We start from the raw sequence: 23,003 nt of genomic DNA, 5'->3' as shown, positions 1-23,003 counted from the left end.
AATAATTATATATGTTAAAGTTTTAAAACAATTTGAAAAGAATATATTACATAATTATATATATATATATACTAAGGATTAAAAGTCTAAAAGTTAAGAAAAAGGGACTGAAATGGCATTTTTTACATTTTGGCAGATTTACCGACGGAAAATCCGTTGGTAAACAGCCTTTAGTGACGGAATTGGTGAATTACAACAGCACTCCCATATTTTCCAGATTTGTTCAAAAGCTTTAAATCAAATCTAATTCAATCGTTTTGGACTTCCGAACTACCAAAGATGGATCATAGTCGAAAACGGAAGTTCCTAAAACGATGTTTTTATTTTAAAACGTTATTTGGAAACCTCTTTTAAATTAAAAAACTTATAATTACAACATTTTCGATACCCGAACTACCTTTTTATCGGATCACGGTTCGTATTGGGATATCCAAAACGAGGTTTTTATTTTAAAACAAAACCGAATTTTATTTAACGCGAAACGAAAATTAAATAAATACGCTAACTAAATAAAACGTGACAAAATAAATAAATGACTAAAGGAATAAAAACTATAGCATAAAAATAAATAGAAGGAGAGAAATAAATTAAATAAAATAAAGAGTCTAGTCCTCGGATAATACCTTTGATTCGGTATCTGACAGTCGAAGCCGATTGATTCCACGAACCGCGAGCTCCCGATTTTAATAAAAATTTAGTAAAAATTGAACTTAGGAAATTTGGAATTTTTGAGAAAAAAAAATATTTTTCTCAAAAAAATCCACTATCTCTCTCTCTAAAAATGTTTAGAGTGAGAAAGTTTTTCCCCCAAAAAAAGCCCATTTTCACCTTGGGATCCGTGCCCTTATATAGGGAAACGGATCCCGGAACAATGGGCGACGCCCAAAAAAATTTGGGCGTCGCCCATTGTGGTTGGGCGGTCGCCCAACAATGTTGTGTGATCGCCCAACTTTCGTTGGGCGATCGCCCCACGGCGTTGGGCGAGCGCCCAACCCTCGTCGGGCGTCCGCCCGATGCGTTGGGCGTTCGCCCGACGCGGTTGGGTGCCCGCCCGACGCGGTTGGGTGCCCGCCCGGCGACCCTCGGGGCGTGCCCCGCGCCGTCGGACGCGTGCACTTCGTGGCCACCGAGCGCGCGTTCTGCGCAGCTAGACGCTCGCACGTCGCGGCCGCCGAACGCGCGCTCCTCGCTGCCAGGCATGTGTGCTCAACGGCCCACGAGGGCGCGCACCGCCAGCGGTCCCAGGCATTGCTCGGGCGTCGAGAGCGTGCCACTCGCGGTGCGTCCGACGGACGCCGCGCGCACGTCTCGAGCCGTCAAGCGGGCGTTCGACCATCGTTGTCCGCGTGCGGGATGCCGTTGTGTGCCCGCGCCGTGCCGTTAATTTTCCCCAGCTTATTATTCTCTATATATTTTTCAAAACTTCCGGAATCAATCGCTTCGACCGTCTTGTTTCAGGTTTTCGTCACAGGTCCTCCGACTCGGTGTCTACAGTTGCCCCTACTTTTCTATTTTGACAGTGATGTGTGTGGTTCGAAAACGTTTTTGCTAACGTAACACATGCAATGTAAAACATATAAAAGTAAAAGACACGTAACGAGTAGGAGGAAACATACCTGACCTTTGCGTTGCGCGCTCCGGCGTTGCTCTCTAACTGCATCAGACTCTGCTTCGGGCTGCACCCTAGTTCACGACCGCGGGGATAATGGCTAAATAGCTACCCTAGTTTACGACCGCGGGGATAATGGCTAAACAGCTACCCTATTTCAAGATTGCGGGGATAATGGCTAAATAGCTACCCTGATTTACGACTGCTGGGATAATGGCTAAACAGCTATCCTATTTCAAGATCTCGGGGATAATGGCTAAAAAGCTACCCTATTTCAAGATCGCGGGGATGATGGCTAAACAGCTACCCTGGTTTACGACTGCGGGGATGATGGCTAAACAGCTACCCTGGTTTCAAGGTTGCGGGGATAATGGCTAAACAGCTACCCTATTTCAAGATCACGGGGATAATGGCTAAACAGCTACCCTATTTCAAGATTACGGGGATAATGGCTAAACAGCTACCCTATTTCAAGATTGCGGTGAAGATGGCTAAAAAGCAACTCCGGTCAACGACCGTGAGTCAGATGGCTCAAAAGCAACTCCGGTCAACGACCGTGAGTCAGATGGCTCAAAAACAACTCCGGTCAACGACCGTGAGTCAGATGGCTCAAAAGCAATTTCGGTCCACGACCGAGAGTCAAATGGCTCAAAAGCAACTTCGGTCCGCGACCGAGAGTCAAATGGCTCAAAAGCAACTCCGGTCTGCGACCGAGAGTCAAATGGCTCAAAAGCAACTCCGGTCTGCGACCGAGAGTCAAATGGCTCAAAAGCAACTCCGGTCGGCGACCGTGAGTCAGATGGTTCAAAAGCAACTCCGGTCTGCGACCGAGAGTCAAATGGCTCAAAAGCGACTCCGGTCTGCGACCGTGAGTCAAATGGCTCAAAAGCGACTCCGGTCTGCGACCGAGAGTCAAATGGCTCAAAAGCAACTCCGGTCTGCGACCGTGAGTCAAATGGCTCAAAAGCAACTCCGGTCTGCGACCGTGAGTCAAATGGCTCAAAAGCAACTCCGGTCTGCGACCGTGAGTCAAATGGCTCAAAAGCGGGTTCTGTTTCTGGATTTTCTTACCACACGGTTGTCTGTATTTTCTTACTAGAGCTATCATCTCGACGATTCGATGGGCACACATCTGAGTCCGAAATGAAATAGACTACTAATTGTTTTTCTATTGACTGTCGTCTGTATTTTGACTGGTGTCACTGTTCTGTAAAAATTAGCTGTTGTCTGGAATTGATGTTTTTACAATGTTAGTCACTGTCTGGGAGAAATGCAGGCTGAAACGGACTGCAAATCGGAGGTCTGTGCACCTGGTAATTAATTATTTACTTTTTACCTTTATGTCAAATCGTACTTTTTTCACTATTTACGGGAATGCCATTCCCTTTTCCTATATAAGGTGGTGGGGTTTCATTTCAACCCCACACCTTCTCTCTCCTCTTTCTCTCACTAGACTTCAATTTGGATTATTCTCTGGATGGATTTAGACGAATGGGATGGCACCAGAGGCATGGACGAGGTTTATGTGAACCTGGATAGAGTGGATACCTTCCACGACCCTACAACACACTTGAGCAGGACACGCTGCAACGAGGTAAGTGGTTTCTCACTTTTATTTGATTTGAACTCTAGGCTTTAGCATTCCTATACGAACATGGTTTGCATGCTAACTCTTAGACTGCCTTAGAGGACTTTAGCTAGAAAACGTGAATTCCTTTATTTGCACGTAACACCTGTTTGTTTTTGTAAGAAAGCGCGCTATATGCATGTGAATAGCACACTACGAATTTATGCATGTTAACAGTAAAAACGATGTGAATAGTAAAAACGTGAAATAGTGCACGTGAATAGTAAAACGTGAATAGTGACAACGTCAATAATAAAAACTTAGCTAATGCACGTGAATAGTGCACGTGAATAGTAAAAACTTAGCTAATGCACGTGAATAGTGCACGTGAATAGTGCACGTGAATAGTGCACGTGAATAGTAAAAACTTAGCTAATGCACGTGAATAGTGACCACGTGAATAGTGACAATGTCAATAGTAAAAACTTAGCTAATGCATGTGAATAGTGCACGTGAATAGTGACCACATGAATAGTAAAAACTTAGCTAATGCACGTGAATAGTAGCACGTGAATAGTGACACGTGAATAGTAAAAACTTAGCTAATGCACGTGAATAGTGCACGTGAATAGTAAAACCTAATCTACGCTCCTCGTCGCCGCAGACGAGAGTGGATCAAAGAATTGACTCAACCTTACGTGAAGGACCCTACATGAGAGATTTTTTTGCAGAAAATTGGTCCTAACTGACCGGATGTCTCTAGGTTAGAAAATGGAAGAATACCTAGTCTTAACGCGTTCTTTTCAATTGCCTGCTTTAGGAGCTGTATTTAAATTTTCTTGTCTTGTTCCTTTTTAGTTCATTGAGATTTCGGGGACCACCGTCGAGGTTCTCTCATGGTATGATAGGCTAGGTGCCGCGGTGAGAGCCCGCGTGCGCGAGTTGGGCTTCGAGCCCTTTATTGCAGCGCTGCCCCGCACCAACGGGGTGTGTGATCCTTTTGGCCTACGGGCCTTATGCGAGCGGTGGGTTGACTCGACCCACACCTTCCACCTTTCCTTTGGGGAGATGACCATCTCGCCTCGAGATTTTTCGCTGTTGACAGGATTGCGAGGGAGCAACACTCCCGTCCCTTTCCACTTTGGTATGATGCGACCCCGGGTCGACCCTGCTAGGCTTGCTACCTTGATTGGACCGGGAGTTCGTCTATGCGCCAAGTCTACTCCGGCGAAGTTTGTCTCTACCGCGAGCCTCTTGAGTAGACGTGATTTCTGCGAGACTGACGCTACCGACCTGGCGGTTCGTAGTTTCTTAGTATATGCTCTGAGTGAGACGATTTTCCGCACGAAGGGCGGGAAGGTACACGCAGGTCTCATTCAGGCACTTAGCGATCTGGATGCAACGGCTTCTTATGATTGGGCAGGGGCAGGCTTAGCCTTTCTTTACAAATTCTTGGATCTGACTTGCCGGAAGCGCAAGGACTTCGGCGGTTATACCTTTGCCCTGTTGGTACGTGGCGCCTTCTTGACTTATCCGTCTTATCTTTTTCGCATTTTTTACACTCCTAGTCATTGTTTTTACCGCAGGTGTGGGCGTACGAGAGACACATCCTTCCCAGCCGGTCTCGATCTCGACCGAGAGTACCGAGGCCGCCCTTCATGACCCGATGGAGGGATTTTGACTTGAGCGCCGAGAGGAGTCGGACAGTGTCGCGGCTTCTGGATTGGATCGACTCGCTGACCCTGGGACAGGTAGATTTTGCCTAATCAAGCTAGATTTTTGTTTGAGTCCCTCTGACTTTCTCCTTGTGCATTTTTCTTTAGATTAAGTTCAGGTGGGATGATCTTGACTTCGGCCCTGATTATGCATACGCATCGATGATCCAGGAGCAGCAGTGCGTGCTCACCGGCCCTTGTGTGCGGGCGTGGTATTTGGGAGATCGAGGCATCACCGGAGTGAGTGATGTTCACTGGACGCCGGGGGAGATTCCCGTTTCCATGTTTGCTATACGGACTCTGCCCTTATCGACTATTCGTCGAGATCTGACCCGCCATTTTGTCGGTAGAGTGGTCTGGATTCATGCCGGGGGCCGCGAGCCTTATTTGTCTACTTTACTGAGCGCGAGGGATGCCCCGGCGGCAACGATGGAGGTAGATCCAGTGGCGGACGTGTTTTCGAGAGAGGCGGTCGAGGCCGTCTTTGGTCAGGCGGAGGTTCCGGTAAGTGATTCCGCCCTCTTTTCATTTTATTCATGATATGCTCGGAGGTCTTATTGTGTGTTTTTTTTTGCAGGAGGGATCTTGGAGGAGTGCCCACTTATCTGATTTTTTCGATGGCACTCAGACTCAGACACCAGCGCGCGAGCAGCCCTACTTCGTCGGCGAGTCCTCCAGCGCAGCCCGACCGGAGAGATCGTCCATAGGCGTGCCTATACTAGGCTACGGGAGGGATTATGCTACGATCCGCTATGACGAGTCTGGGACACCTTATGCGGGATTTGAGGCGGCCCCTCCTATCTTCTCCTCGAGGATCCCGTTTGATCCCTCGGACGCTTCACTGACCACTAGGGAGACCTGTACAGACTACGTGGATCTATCTGGCTTCCTACGAGATTGCCTCAGCTTGCGCTGCACCGACCACCTAGTATGTATCATCATTGTACTTTAGTGTAGTGAAATGTATGCATGTATGTATGATTTATGTTTTTGCCTATGCTGCCTCTTATATTTTTTTTCTTTTTTTTTTGTAGAGTGATCTTCATGCCCATGAGCGAAGACAGAGTGAGCTAGTGCGGGAAGCTGATGCCCGAGTTGGTCGTGTGTATCAAGAGAGGAACGACCACTGGTCGGGGGTGATGCGACGGGAGACTGAGGGTCGCCTTGCCGTCGAGGAGAGGGCGCGTGATGAGTCGATCAGACGCCTTGCTGCAGAGGAGAGAGCACGAGCTGCTGATGAGAGAGCACGGGTTTCTGATGAGAGAGCGCGAGCTTCTGATGAGAGAGCGCGTGCTGCCGAGGAGACACTATCTGCGGAGCGGGCATCTCACCTGAGAGATTTTGAGAACTATTGGGACTTCCCTCCGTATTAGGCTCGTAGCTTTCATTTTTACTTTGTAGCTTTTATTAGGGTTTCTCCGATGTATAGCTGATGTATAGGGAGTGGGGTGGATAGTAGGTAGGCTTTTTGTGAAAAGTAGGATAGGAAATGTATAACTCGTGATTCATATTACCATGCATTCAGTAGATTATGATGATTCCAATCATTCTCGTCAAATATATCCATGCCTTTATTTATTTACAAACAACAGAAATACTTAGTCTCTTATACATTGTTTTTGTAATTGCTCAAGTTATAACTATTGTTACCAGGACCCGCCTTTCGGTTTTCGGATCCCGGCGATTTTTTCCTCTCCTTTTACTATCCCGGAATTTTTAAATGGGTGCCCTTTCGGGTTTTCACCATTGGGATTTCCCTTATTGTTGCATAGGTCGCCCTTTGCGGGTTTTCAACCTATCGGGAATTTTTCTTTATTTTTTTTTCTCTTTTTTTTTTTTACGAAAAGTATTTCTTAAGCCTATCCAGATTGGTAGGTTCGGAGAACTCCATGCCGTCCATTGTGGTTAACTTCACCGCTCCTTTGCTTAGTATCTTCTTTACGACGAATGGTCCTTCCCAGTTAGGCCTGAACTTCCCCCTCGGGTCGGTGTGCGTCACACGGATCTGTTTCAGCACCAAATCTCCTTCTTTGATAGGGCTGGTCTTGACTTTTTTATTGAAAGCCTGAGCCATCCTTCTTTGATATAACTGTACATGGTAAAGGGCTTCCATCCTTTTCTCATCAACTAGAGCCAACTGCTCATATCGCTTCTTCACCCATTCCGCCTCGGGAATTTCTGCTTCCACTGCGATTCTCAACGACCGCTTTTCAATCTCAATCGGCAAAACTGCTTCTGTGCCATACACCAAAGAGAATGGTGTTGCCCCAGTCGAGGTTCTGACTGTCGTGCGATAAGCCCACAACGCGAGTGGGAGGTGCTCATGCCAGTTCCGATGTGATTCTACCGTCTTTACGAGGATCCTTTTAAGGTTCTTATTAGCTGATTCTACTGCCCCATTAGCCTGTGGACGGTACGGAGAAGACCTGTGATGTTCAATGCCGTATTCTCGGAAAAGATTCCTTACTTCCCCCTGAAACTGGACCCCGTTATCCGTGATCATATGATGAGGCACTCCGAACCTGGTGATCAAGTGTTTTTCAATGAACTTTCTCATTTGCTTGGATCCCAGTTTGCTAAATGACTCTGCTTCTACCCATTTGGTGAAATAATCGATGGCGACTGCAATAAACTTATGTCCATTTGAAGCATTAGGCCTTACTTCGCCGATGATGTCAATGCCCCAGGCAGCGAATGGCCAAATAGGTGCTAGCGCATGTAGTCCCATGGCCGGAAGATGACTGTAATCGCCGTGGATTTGACAATCGTGACATTTCTTCGCATACTCGCTACAATCTCTTTCCATGGTGAGCCAATAGAAGCCTTGTCTGATAATTTTCTTAGCTAGTACTGCTCCTCCCATATGGGCTCCACAAATTCCCGAATGTACTGATTCCATCGCCTCGCGGGCTTCCCCCGCATCCAAGCATCTTAGTTGTAATTCGTCAATGTGCCTTTTGTAAAGCAAGTCGTTATGGATGACGAACTGACGAGCTAGCCTTCTAATCACAGCTTGATCCCTAGGTTCTGACTCTGCCGGATATGTTCCATCTTTCATGAAGTTCACGATATCGAAATACCATGGTTTTTCATCTGCCCCTAACAGCATTACGTCTTCGTAGCACGGTTTGTGAGATCTTCTCAATACCAATGGTTTCGAAGCAAGGTTCCGGGGGTTGTCCCAAACTGACACCAAAGTGGCCAAGGCATCCGCGGCCTGATTCTGAGCTCGAGGAATGTGATAGAAGCGACATTCTTGGAATCTCAATGCCAACCCTTCTAGCTGATCTAGATACGGACGTAGCCTTTCTTCTCTCACTTCCCAGTTTCCTTGTGCCTGTTCGATGATCAACTTGGAGTCACCCCAAATTTCGACATATGACGCTCCCATTGTTGCTAATGACTCCAAACCATAAATGCATGCTTCGTATTCGGCCATATTGTTGGTAAGGGGGAAGGATAACTTCTTCGCCATCGGGATTCTTTCTCCTTCTGGGGAGATAAGTAGTACTCCTACTCCGGCTCCATTCGAATTAACTGCTCCGTCGAAGAACATTTTCCACGGTATAACTTCGATTGCATTCAAATGTTCATCGGGGAAATCATAGCTTATCTCTTCTTCTTCTGTATTCAGGGGTTGATTAGCCAAAAATTCTGCCACGGCTCTTCCTTTGATAACCTTCTTTGTCACATATTTAATGTCAAACTCGGACAAAAGCAACAACCATCTGGCTAACTTCCCCGTCAAGGATGGAGTTCGGTATAGATACTTTACGGGGTCCATCCGAGAAATAATGATCACTTTATACGATTGGAAATAGTGCCGCAGTTTCTTCGTCAACCACACCACTGCCACACATGTCTTTTCGATCATGTTGTATTTGAGCTCATACTCAAGGAACTTCTTACTCAAATAATACACCGCGTGTTCCACACCGGTGTCTCCCTCTTGAGCTAACATTGCTCCGATAGATCGCTCCTCAATTGCTACATAGAGGAGAAGTGGCTTTCCCAGTTTAGGCGGTCTCAACACTGGCGGATTAGACAAGTAACTTCGGACACTCTCCAACGCCTGTTGACACTTATCATTCCAAACGACGGGTTGGTCTTTCCTTAACAACTTAAAGATTGGCTCGCAAATTGCGGTGAGTCTCGCTATGAACCGACTGATATACTGAACTTGCCCCATAAACCCTCTCACTTCCTTCTCATTTCTCGGCGCTGGCATTTCCTTTATAGCCTTCACTTTATCGGGATCCACCTCAATTCCCTTATTTCCGATTACATAGCCTAAGATTTTCCCCGACGAAACACCGAAAAAGCACTTCTTCGGGTTTAACCTTAGCTTGAATTCTGCAATTCGGGCCAAAAACTTCTCGAGTGCGGCAAAATGCCCTTCTCTCGTCTCTGATTTGACCATCATATCGTCCACGTAGACTTCTACCTCCTTATGTATCATGTCATAGAACAGGGCTGTGGCCATTCGCTGGTAGGTTGCCCTGGCATTTTTCAAACCAAATGGCATCACTCTGTAACAGTATGTTCCCCACTCTGTTGTGAACGACGTTTTCGCTTTGTGCTTTTCGGCCATCTGAACTTGCATGTAGCCCATGAAACCATCCACATTTGTGTGTAAGACGCTTGATGCTGCACTGTCGATCAATACATCGATATGAGGCAAGGCGAACTCATCCTTGGGGCATGCCTTGTTAAGATCTCTGTAATCCACGCACATCCTCACTTTGCCATCCTTTTTCGCGATGGGCACTACATTTGCGACCCAAGGGGGATAGTCGATCACTTCGATGAATCCTGCTTCTAACTGCTTCTTCACCTCCTCTCTGATCTTATCTGCCCATTCGGGTCTCATACGTCGGAGCTTCTGCTTTACGGGCCTCGCCTCGGGATATGTTGGAATGCGGTGAGTTACGATTGATTGATCGATTCCAGGCATGTCTTCGTATGTCCAAGCGAATACAATTTCGTATTTTTTAATTATTCTCTCAAATTCTTTTCTCTCTTCAATAGTTAATTCTTGAGCAATTTGTATAAGTTTAGGATTTTCATCCGTACCAAGATTGAAAGTTGACATTTCTATCGTATTGATTTCAAATGTAGGCATGTTATATGAATGAGAATGCATGGAATGATCATGATCAACATCAAGCAAGTAAGCAAAATCAGAATTCATTTCATTGATAGTGTGGGTGATTACATCATCTGACTCAAACAAAGCAGTAATACAATTTTCATCCTCAATATCTTCGGACTTCTCATATACTCTCGAGGTACTAGGCTCAATTTCAGCTCCTGTAGCCGTCTCAATGGTAATGACCTGCTCCTCGGCATTTGAATCCAGCATCATAATCTCCTCGATAAAGCAGCTTGCCTTTCCTTTGCCCCAGTCGGCGACATCATTGAAGATTTCAAACCCTGGCAGAATCTTTCCTTCCGTGCTAGTCCACGACTCGGAGGTTCCCGAATATGGCTTTCCATGCCCTTCGCTTACAAAATGCTTCCTCAAGCCTATTTTTCCTTCTACACTCATGTTGGATGGACTCCCCTGCTCATATCCCAAACCCCTCCGGGTTTTCTGACTTTTAAAATCCGGAAACTCCGACAACCCTTGATGGTGTGCTCCTAATCCGATTCCCGGGATGAAACCTCCTTTCATCATCTTTACCACATCGGTGGTCATGCTCGACTCGTAAATCCCAGAGACTTGGAATCCGGAGAAAAGTTGAGGCTCAATTCCCAATGCTGCCACCGAGCTCAGTTTCTCAGCTCTAATTGTTACTATCTCCTCCCCGAAGGGGAACTTAATCATTTGGTGGAGCGTGGAGGGCACACCTCCCAGCTTGTGGAACCAGGGGCGTCCCAACAACACAGCAAAATTTACCGGGATGTCCAACACTGTGAACTCAGTTTCTTCCTCGTGCGGCCCCACTTTTAACTTGGCCTTGAAAACTCCTTCAATATGCCTACGGCTGTCATCGTATGCTCTGATCACTGTTTCAGAAGCTGTCAAATCTCCTCTCTCCACTCCTAACTTGGACAAGAGCTTCAAAGGACAAACATTAATGGCCGATCCATCATCGACCATAACACAGCTAGTCTTCTTCCCGTTAATTTCCGCTCGGATATACAATGGCTTGTTGTGAGCCTTCCCCTCTTTTGGGAGATCCTTGTCGGTAAACGTAATCTCAGTCTTCTTTCGGGCCATTATTGCCCCTACCAGCGCTGCCGGCTCAGTGTCGATGGAGATCACCAAATTCTGCAACTCCTTCATCAGGTTCTCACGATGGTACTTAGAATGGCATAAAACTTCCCAGACCGTAGACTTAGCTTGCGTCTTCTTCAACTGTTCAAGAACTTGGTCATCGGGCTTAGGAGCCGACCCTTCTCTAATCTCAGTCTCTACCATTGGTGCCTTTCCTTCGGCCACATGACCTGATCTCGTCATTACCGCAATTTTCGGCTCATCATCTGATTCGTCCCAGATGTTAATAGGAACCCTTCGATTAGCATCCTCCTCGTCCGAGGAACTCGCCCAAATGTCTACGACCATCAAATCCATGACGTGAGGAATACTCGGATTTAGGAAAAAGGGATCCGCCGATCCATACAAGGCCCAACCTATCAACTCATCATAGTCACGGAGGGACACTCTACTCATCCTCCTTGCGGCCAACGGAATAGCGCCTCGTTGTATGCACATAAGCTGCACCTTATCGCTCATTGTCTCATTACACTGCTCATAACGGTGCCTCCACCTTCTAGCATAGTCCACAAAATGTTCCTCGGGGAATTGCCCAATCCTGTCCAGATCATCCAGGGATCCCATCCATGGAATGTACATTTCATATCTCGCCACAAAGGCATTTCGGAGCGGTATCCAATGGCACATCTCTTCCTCTGACAGACCCTGATGCCACAATAAGGCTTCACCCATCAAGGTTTCCGGAAAATATTCATGCAACTCACACTGTGGGAATCCAGCGTTATACATATGATCGCGGAATATCCTCGCATGCTCTACAGGATCCCGGTATCCACCATACCTAGGCATTGCTAACACCGCATCAGGTGTTTGGTAAGACGGGGAATCAGGAGTTTGCTCTGCTAGCATCCATACCGTATATTCCTTGATAAATCTCTTCGTCATAGCTGCCCAATCGGTCTTAACATACATTGGCAGCGACATGTACCACATCAGCGGTTCACCCATCAATGAATTACAAAACAAGCTAGTGATCTCTTCCTCTTTGAAACTCAAGGCTGTCATAGCTGACAAATAGAAGTGAAGGTGCTCCATAGGGTCCTTATTGCCGTTATACTTGCTCACCCTTGGCAATGGACGCTTGATGGGTCCAATCTGCATTGCAAAGTGCTCTGCGGTTCTATCCTCAGCTCTCTGATACTTTTCAAGAAACAAATCTGACAACCGATCCCAATCGTGCTTGCAAGAGTCGGGCAATGAATGGAACCATTGCAAAGGCTCACCTACCAGTGAATGGTGGAACCACTGAGCAATTTCATCTACCCCGAAGGATTCAATAAACATGTCGTGCATATACTCACGCAAGTGCACTTCGGGATCCCTTCCTCCACTGAACAAACCCAAATTTGGCACGATAGTCCGAGACGCCCCTTCACCGGTTTCTTCGGAACTATCCTCGTCATATGGTGCTCCACCATCTGATCCTTCCTCCATTGGTTCATCCTCTTGTTCCTCACCCAAGAAGGACACATACAGACCATTTCCCACACTGCTCCTTTCGACGGAGTCCAACAACTCCTCTACACCTTCCTCAAAAGATTCCATCACTACAGTTTCCGTCAAACCAACTCCGATCACGCTCACCCTATGATTAGGCAATGGATTGCGCCTAACGGAAGGGTTTGCTGATGAAGGATCAGCTATCTTCTTCTCCTCAATTAAATCTTGGATTTCGTGTTTCAGCCTCTCGCAATTCTCAATCGTATATCCATAACTGCTATGGAATTCACAATACCCTCTAGCCTGAATCTGCGGAGTAGGTTGAGCTTTGTTATACGGGGTAAGGGCTTTCAACAACCCCTTCTTCTGCAGACGTTCAAAAACCTTTGCGTAAGTCTGATCGAATTTGGCGAACCGCCTCTTTTCGATAGCATTAAGATCAACCACTTTCACTGTCGCAGATTCCGCACTCGCGCTAGGCCCTCCGGCACTATATCCCGACTTCGTCCACTTGGTATAAGCTTTCTTCGGCTCCCCATCACCCTCGACAGTCAAGGCGCAACTATACATCTGATTGAAATCTGTGAACGGCATATATCTCAACTCATTCTTAATGTACGGCAACGTATTGCCAATCACCATTCGGATCTGATCTTGCTCAAGCGGCTTCTGTTTCATGACCGCGGCCTTAGCCCTCCATCTCTTCACGAAGTCCGAAAGGGATTCCCCAGTCTGCTGCTTAGTGCTCTCTAACTCTTTCAAAGTGACTTCCAACATGGTGTTAAAACTATACTGAGCGATGAATGACTTTGCTAAATCCTTCCAATCCTTCTTTGTCACCATTGGCAGCGCATGGAACCATGTGAGGGTAGCCCCCTCCAGGTAAGTGTTAAACAGCCCCAAGACTTGATCCTCGGTCAGGATCGTGTGCTTCATTATCGCAACGTACTGATTCATGTGAGCGGTGGGATCTCCAGTTCCATCGAACTTTTTCATGTCGGGGAGACGAAATTTCAGAGGCAAAGCTGTTGCCGTCAAGCAATTCTTCAAGTTATAGAAATCCTGACTTCCGGAGCTTCCTCCGCGCAAGTCCTGCACTTCCTGTGTGATGTGTTGCCTCCACTCCTCTTCCTTAGCTTTCTCCTTCTCTAACTGTTTTCGGACATAATCCTGATAATCCTCCTCATTCCCAAAGCGAGGGCCATCGTTCACCTCATTCTCAGCACGCTTACTACCACTCTTGTTGTCCTTCAGTGCTAACTCAGCTAGCTGGGCCAAGATTGCGGCCAGCTGGTCGTTGATATTGTTCACAGAATTCTCTAATTCAGCCACCTTCTCGTCGGTTGCAGACATACTGACGGAAGACTGAGTATACTCGGATGAAGATGATTCAGGAGCCACAACTACTGATTCGGAACTGTCTACTCGCAGCTGATCAAACCGTCTGACAAGCCGATTACTCTCGCGAAACCACAACCACTTAATGATGACGTCTGCGCGAACGGTATCCATTAGTATGTATGCATGATTTCATATGCATGATTCGTGGTGTGTGCGTTTATTTATTTACGATTATAAGATAAGAAGAACAAACGTTAGTTCTATTTACATGTATCACAACATCTCTCTTCCACCCTTATTCCTCCACACACTCGTTGGTCCAGGTCTCTTTCCTAGGATTTTGGTTTTTTGGCTCACATTGCGGTCCAGGGGACGCGTGATGCCGTCGATTATTGCGGGAAAATAAATCATTCATCAGACAATACAGTTCGTTTTGCCGTATCCACGTTCAGTGACTAAGAAATCGACCACGTTGAATTGTTCTTTCAGAATAACTCGTCTGTCGTCCTTTCGTGAGACGCATTAATTCGGGTTTTGACTCCCTTTGAGCGCATCTCAGTTTTTAGACGTGGTTCGAGTTATTTTTCTAGTCCAATCGTTCGTTATTGTCGATGACTCGTTCCCTTTTGTTCGCGTGGGTTCATGTCTCGATTTTTGGATTACAACGGGATCTTTTGGATCTATCGAGAGACGTAACCACGTGTTTATTTAGTGATGGAATCACTTTTGGATTTTATTTTAGGGAACGGACTCATCGCGTAACATGTTTGTTCTTAGCGTCGAGGATCCGTTTGCTCATTTTGCTACGTGAAAAGACGGCGAGTCTTATTTTGAGCGCACGATAATCTTTCGGCTAATTACAACTCTTTGTTCCTCCCACTCCACGGGATATATCATCTCAGTGTGGTTATAGAAAATAAACGTTTCGTTGAATCGCGTGTTTATTCGAAGCGAGGACATCACCGTTCTCTTTTCTTTAGGCACGATTTAAGCAAACACGTACATCGGGCCATATTTCTTGCAGTTTTGGTAACGGTCGAAATGATCGAGTCGTTAGTCAAAACCCGCAGTCTCGTCCATATAGCGCAATTATGGTTTGGCTTAATTCGGCTTCGAGATTTTAAACGGGGTATACACTCGTTCGAGGCACGTATTCAACGGTATTGGTTTATTTTCTTTAACTACTCTCGGGATTGACATATATCGCAGATTCGGAATGATTTTGGTCTTTTAGTTCATTTTTCTTTTCTTAGTCACCTTTTGCGGACACGTCCATTTCTCTTAAGAATGGCGCAAGGCATAACGTAAAAGCTCGTCTTTTATTCGGAAGGGACGGGCTACTTGTGCGAAACTTTTCACGTTACAACAAGGTCGTTCGAAACAGAAATGTTCTTCGTTTTCGTTTCGTCGTGATCTCATTTTATCCCAATTTATTTAAAGAATGTGAATAACGGCTACCGTTAATATAGTCTTTTATATCGAAATGTAACTATCCTTAACACCGAACCGATTCATACTAATACGTGCTTACGTCATAACGTATTTCCTGAACACGTGCCTTCGTCGGGACACCGAAAGGGACAAGGCGGGTCGCACATGTTCATTCATATGAGATGACTAAGTCGTCTTTAGTTCAAATCGTTTCGATGTTTTAGGGTAATTAGTATGTCGATTCATGAGTATATATTAACGCATCGTCTCATTTTCTTTACATAGTTTAGGATTAGACACGTATCATGGCGGTTTGAAAACACGAACTGATTCATTTATCACATCAAAAATAGTAACGGGTAATCCTATGGAAACTTCTAAGGCTACTATATTGTGACACGGCTGACCGCGGGACCTCACAGGACCGCACAGATTCGCCCCTAACGAATGGATGGGGACCCTCTAGCGCCTTACTGTAAGGGGGAACTTACGCTATCCTCTTTCGAGCGACGAATGGACTCTCGCTAGAGGTTTCGCGGAAATTACCCAAAGGGTTTGCAATAATGCTCGTGAATGCATACGAAAAGAAGTAAAACGATCCGTCCCCATTAAGGGCTTAGTGCATGCCTTCCGGAATCAAATTTCTCGCTTCCCCAGCAGAGTCGCCACTTGTTAGACGAGGTGCCGCGGCCTAATCTCCCGGGCGGACCGGGGGGTGGACAACCTCATGGCGACGTAAGCGGTGATTGGCGCCGAAAGCAACCAATCGTGGAATCAAGCTGCTCGGCAGGACCGGAGCTCGGAGATATGGAAGAGTCGCCACCCACGAATGGGAAAATAAACACCGATCCCTTGCAGGAGACCGGTGTGGGTTCGGGAAACTTAGGTACGAGCCAAGAAGGCTAGCTCCTTTCCGGAGAAAGGCTACTAGGCACCCCGACATCGCCCGGTTATGAACCACCGGCCTCCTACTCAGCATGTTAGGCGATAACGGACTAATCGTATACTTCTTTAAGTTTAAAATTCATTTGAAACCCTTTTCTTTCTCTTTTTGGAAACCATTTTGAGCATATGATATTGAAAAGCCACATCAGTAAAGAATCACCCATTTATGTTTATACATACACAGAGAGGGGGAAGAAAGAAGTGATTTATTTACAACCGTATTTAAATGTTATATTGTGTGTCTATTCTACATTAACTTATTTCCCCAAAACGATGTTTATTACATGGTTCGCACCTTAATCGCCGTTGGAACGATTTAGGTGCGTTTTAAAACCCCGTTTGATGAAGCTTACCCGAATCGCCGTTGGAACGACTCGAGTAATTGAAAACGTTAAAGTAAAAGCCTTTTAATAAGAAAACGTGGTTAAACATACAAGTCAATTTTATTTTGTACAAATTCATTAAGAAAGCGATTCAAAATCTCCATTATTAACAAAGAAAGCGATTTTGATTACAATGTTCGCTTAATCCGTCGTTGGAACGGACTAAGGTTTTAAAACGTGGTGTTTTGAAGACGATTTGAAATATCAATCAAAATGACTCTATTTATCTACATTAGAGATCTAAGAAAGCTCATTAGCTTAAATAATTTAATTGAAAGTTCTCTTTTTGTGACTTATTTTCCCCACTTATTTAATGGACTCTCTAACTATTATAATTACATCAATAAACACATTTAGGCCCAAAAATTAATTTTTCCAAGTGAAGCCCATTTGAAACATGGACTTATAAATGACCAAAAGAAATAAAGAAAATAATATAGATATATATTTACACATTTTAGCCCAAAAGACATAAAATAAGAGTAAAAGAAAATATACTATCTAATACATATATAAGAAAGAATAATGAAAATAATATATTTATACTTTAAACATAAGAAAATAGTGAATGAAATTCATAAATAAGAAAATAGCATTTATCACTCAAAATAATTTTATTTAACAATAATTAAGATAACCCAAATATACCCCAAAACTATATATATACATAACTAATATAATCCTAATGTCAAAAAGACTATATGTTCATCCCCCAATATCTACTAATTACCTTCCAAAATGCCCAAGTAAATAACATTTAAAATAGAATTTAATGTAATTTAAATGAATAATAATAAAAAAGAAAGTAATATGTACATATACAAAAAAAATAGAATAAAAATGGAATACCAATGTCCTAAAATAATTATATATGTTAAAGTTTTAAAACAATTTGAAAAGAATATATTACATAATTATATATATATATACTAAGGATTAAAAGTCTAAAAGTTAAGAAAAAGGGACTGAAATGGCATTTTTTACATTTTGGCAGATTTACCGACGGAAAATCCGTTGGTAAACAGCCTTTAGTGACGGAATTGGTGAATTACAACAGCACTCCCATATTTTCCAGATTTGTTCAAAAGCTTTAAATCAAATCTAATTCAATCGTTTTGGACTTCCGAACTACCAAAGATGGATCATAGTCGAAAACGGAAGTTCCTAAAACGATGTTTTTATTTTAAAACGTTATTTGGAAACCTCTTTTAAATTAAAAAACTTATAATTACAACATTTTCGATACCCGAACTACCTTTTTATCGGATCACGGTTCGTATTGGGATATCCAAAACGAGGTTTTTATTTTAAAACAAAACCGAATTTTATTTAACGCGAAACGAAAATTAAATAAATACGCTAACTAAATAAAACGTGACAAAATAAATAAATGACTAAAGGAATAAAAACTATAGCATAAAAATAAATAGAAGGAGAGAAATAAATTAAATAAAATAAAGAGTCTAGTCCTCGGATAATACCTTTGATTCGGTATCTGACAGTCGAAGCCGATTGATTCCACGAACCGCGAGCTCCCGATTTTAATAAAAATTTAGTAAAAATTGAACTTAGGAAATTTGGAATTTTTGAGAAAAAAAAATATTTTTCTCAAAAAAATCCACACACTCTCTCTCTAAAAATGTTTAGAGTGAGAAAGTTTTTCCCCCAAAAAAAGCCCCTTTTCACCTTGGGATCCGTGCCCTTATATAGGGAAACGGATCCCGGAACAATGGGCGACGCCCAAAAAAATTTGGGCGTCGCCCATTGTGGTTGGGCGGTCGCCCAACCTAGTGTTGGGCTACCGCCCAACAATGTTGGGCGAGCGCCCAAACCTCGTCGGGCGTCCGCCCGATGCGTTGGGCGTTCGCCCGACGTGGTTGGGTGCCCGCCCGGCGACCCTCGGGGCGTGCCCCGCGCCGTCGGACGCGTGCACTCCGTGGCCGCCGAGCGCGCGTTCTGCGCAGCTAGACGCTCGCACGTCGCGGCCGCCGAACGCGCGCTCCTCGCTGCCAGGCATGTGTGCTCAACGGCCCACGAGGGCGCGCACCGCCAGCGGTCCCAGGCATTGCTCGGGCGTCGAGAGCGTGCCACTCGCGGTGCGTCCGACGGACGCCGCGCGCACGTCTCGAGCCGTCAAGCGGGCGTTCGACCATCGTTGTCCGCGTGCGGGATGCCGTTGTGTGCCCGCGCCGTGCCGTTAATTTTCCCCAGCTTATTATTCTCTATATATTTTTCAAAACTTTCGGAATCAATCGCTTCGACCGTCTTGTTTCAGGTTTTCGTCACAGGTCCTTCGACTCGGTGTCTACACGTGTGCTCTCTCATCAACAGCTCGTGCTCTCTCCTCGGTATCAAGGCGTCTGATCAACTCATCACGCGCCCTCTCCTCGACGGCAAGGCGACCCTCAGTCTCCCATCGCATCACCCCCGACCAGTGGTCGTTCCTCTCTTGATACACATGACCAACTCGGGCATCGGCCTCCCGCACTAGCTCGCTCTTTCTCCACTCGTGGGCACGCAGATCGCTCTAAAGAAAAAGAAGGGAAAGACAAATAAAAATAAGAAGCAGCATAAGCAAGAACATAAATCATACATACATGCATACATTCCACTACACTAAAGTAAAGTAATGATACATACCAGGTGATCGGTGCAGCGCAAGCTGAGGCGATCTCGGAGATAACCAGACAACTCCACGTAATCCGTACAAGTCTCCCTCGTGGTCAGCAAAGCATCTGAAGGATCAAATGGGACCCTCGAGGAGAAGATGGGAGGAGCCGCCTCGAATCCCGCATAAGGCGCCCCGGACTCATTATAGCAAATCATGGCATAATCTCTCCCGTAGTCTGGCAGGGGCACGCCTAGGGAAGACCTCTTCGGTCGGGCAGCGCTGGAGGACTCGCCGACATAATAGGACTGCTCGCACACAGGCGTCTGAGCTCGAGTGCCGTCAAAGAAATCAGATAAGTGGGCACTCCTCCAGGATCCCTCCTGCAAAAAAAAAAAACACACAATAAAACCTCCAAACACCTCATGAATGAAATGGTAAAATGAAAAGGGAGCGGAACCGCTTACCGGGACCTCCTCCTGACCAAAGACTGCCGCGAAAGCCTCCCTCGAAAATACATCCGCCACCGGATCCACCTCCATCGCTGCCGCTGGGGCATCCCTCGCGCTCAGCAGAGTAGACAAGTAAGGCTCACGGCCCCCGGCGTGAATCCACACCGCTCTACCAACAAACCGACGGGTCAAGTCCCGACGAACGGTCGATAAAGGCATGGTCCGCACCGCGAACATAGAAACGGGAATCTCACCCGGTGTCCAGTGAGCGTCCCTAACTCCGATGATGCCTCGATCCCCCAAATACCACGCCCGCATGCAGGGGCCGGTGAGCACACACTGCTGCTCCTGGATCATCGATACATATGTATAATCGGGGCCGAAGTCGAGGTCGTCCCACCTGAACTTAATCTAAAAAAAATGCACAAAGAGAAAGTCAGAAAGACTCAAACAAAAATCTAGCATGATTAGGCAAAATCTACCTGTCTGAGGGTCAGCGAGTCGATCCAATCTAGGAGCCGCGGCACCATCCGACTCCTCTCGGTGCTCAAGTCAAAATCCCTCCATTGGGTCATGAAAGGCGGCCTCGGTACTCTCGGTCGAGGTCGAGACCGGCTGGGAAGAATGTGCCTCTCATACGCCCACACCTGCGGCAAAAACAAGGACTAGGAGTGTGAAAAACGCGAAGAAGATAAGACGGGCAAGTCAAGAAGGCATCACGTACCAGCAGAGTGAATGTGTAACCACCGAAATCCTTGCGCTTCCGGCAAGTCAGATCCAAAAACTTGTAGAGAAAGGCTAAGCCTGCCCCCGCCCAATCGTAGGAAGCCGCTGCATCCAAATCGCTGAGTGCCTGAATGAGACCTGCGTGTACCTTCCTGCCCTTCGTGCGGAAAATCGTCTCACTCAGAGCATATACCAAGAAGCTACAAACCGCCAAGTCGGTATCGTCAGTCTCGCAGAAATCTCACCGACTCAAGAGGCTCGCGGTGGAAACAAACTTCGCCGGAGTAGATTTGGCGCATAGGCGAACTCCCGATCCTATCAAGGCAGCAAGCCTAGCAAGGTCGACCCGTGGTCGCATCATATCGAAATGAAAGGGAACGGGAGTGCTGCTCCCTCGTAACCCTGTCAGCAGTGAAAAATCTCTGGGCGAGATGGTCATCTCCCCAAAGGAAAGGTGGAAGGTGTGGGTCGAGTCAACCCACCGCTCACATAAGGCCCGTAGGCCAAAATGATCGCATACCCCGTTGGTGTGGGGCAGCGCTGCAATAAAAGGCTCGAAGCCCAACTCGCGCACGCGGGCTCTCGCCGCGGCACCCAGCCTATCATACCACGAGTGAATCTCGGCAGTGGTCCCCGAGTTCAATGAACTAAAAAGGAACAAGACAAGAAAATTTAAATACAGCTCCTAAAGCATGCAATTGATGTGAACGCGTTAAGACTAGGTATTCTTTCATTATCTAACCTAGAGACATCCGGTCAGTTAGGACCAATTTTCTGTAAAAATCTCTCATGTAGGGTCATTCATGTAAGGTTTAGTCAATTCTTTAATCCACCATCGTCTGCGTGGATGAGGAGCGTAGATTAGGTTTTACTATTCACGTGCATTAGTTGAATTTTTACTATTCACGTGCATTAGTTAAGTTTTTACTATTCACGTGCATTAACTAAGTTTTTACTATTCACGTGCACTATTCACGTTTTTACTATTCACGTGCATTAGTTGAATTTTTACTATTCCCGTTTTTACTATTCACGTGCATTAGTTAAGTTTTTACTATTCACGTTTTTACTATTCACGTGCATTAGCTAAGTTTTTACTATTCACGTGCACTATTCACGTTTTTACTATTCACTTGCACTATTCACGTCTCCACTATTCACGTCGTTTTTACTGTTAGCATGCATAAAATCGTAGTGTCACTATTCACATGCATATAGCACGCATTCTTACAAAAATAAACAGGTGTTACTTGTAAATAAAGGAATTTACGTTTTTTTAGCTAAAGTCCTCTAAGGCAGTCTAAGGGTTAGCATGCAAATCATGTTCGGATAGGAATGCTAAAGCCTAGAGTTCGAATCAAATAAAAGTGAGAAATTACTTACCTCGTTGCAGCGTGTCCTGCTCAAATGCGTCGTAGGGTCGTGGAAGGTATCCACTCTATCCAGGTTTACGTAAACCTCGTCCATGCCTCTAGTGCCATCCCATTCATCTAAATCCATCCCGAGAATAATCCAAATTGAAGTCTAGTGAGAGAAAGAAGAGAGAGAAGGTGTGGGGTTGAAATGAAACCCCACCACCTTATATAGGAAGAGGGAATGACATTCCCGTAAATAGTGAAAAAGGTACGATTTGACATAAAGGTAAAAAGTAAATAATTAATTACTAGGTGCACAGACCTCCGATTTGCAGTCCGTTTCAGCCTGCATTTCTCTCAGACAGCGTCCAACATTATCAAGATATGAACTCCAGACAACAGTCAATTTTTACAGAACAGTGACACCAGTCAAAATACAGACGACAGTCAACAGAAAAACAATCATTAGTCTATATCATTTCAGACTAAAACACGTTCCCATTGAACCTCCGAGATGATAGCTCCAGTGAGAAAATACAGACAACAGTGTTGTAGGAAAATCCAGAAACAATCCCCGCTTTTGAGCCATTTGACTCACGGTCGCAGACCGGAGTTGCTTTTGAGCCATCTGACTCACGGTCGCAGACCGGAGTTGCTTTTGAGCCATTTTACCCGCGGTCGTGGACCAGGGTCGCTTTTGAGCCATCTTACTCACGGTCGCAGACCTGAGTTGCTTTTGAGCCATTCCATTAACGGTCGTAGACCGAAATTGCTTTTGAGCCATTCTTACCCATAACCAACATACGCTAGATTCCGAGAAAAGGACATTCGTCAACGGCCACTCCAAAGGTGACGATGGAAGGAATCAGAGAACGACACCGGAGCGCGCAGCGCAAAGGTCAGGTATGCTCCCTCCTACTCTTTACGTGTCTTTTACTTTTATATGTTTTACATTGCATGTGTTATGTTGGCAAAAAAACGTTTTCGAAACACACACATCACTGTCAAAATAGAAAAGTAGGGGCAACTGTAGACACCGAGTCGGAGGACCTGTGACGAAAACCTGAAAACAAGACGGTTGAAGCGATTGATTCCGGAAGTTTTGAAAAACAAAAAAATATAAAGAATAATAAGCGTATAATAAGGAAGGA

The sequence above is a fragment of the Euphorbia lathyris genome, chromosome 9 (genome assembly GCF_963576675.1).
Source record: "Euphorbia lathyris chromosome 9, ddEupLath1.1, whole genome shotgun sequence".
Lineage (NCBI taxonomy): Eukaryota > Viridiplantae > Streptophyta > Magnoliopsida > Malpighiales > Euphorbiaceae > Euphorbia > Euphorbia lathyris.
This window is presented reverse-complemented; position numbering follows the sequence as displayed.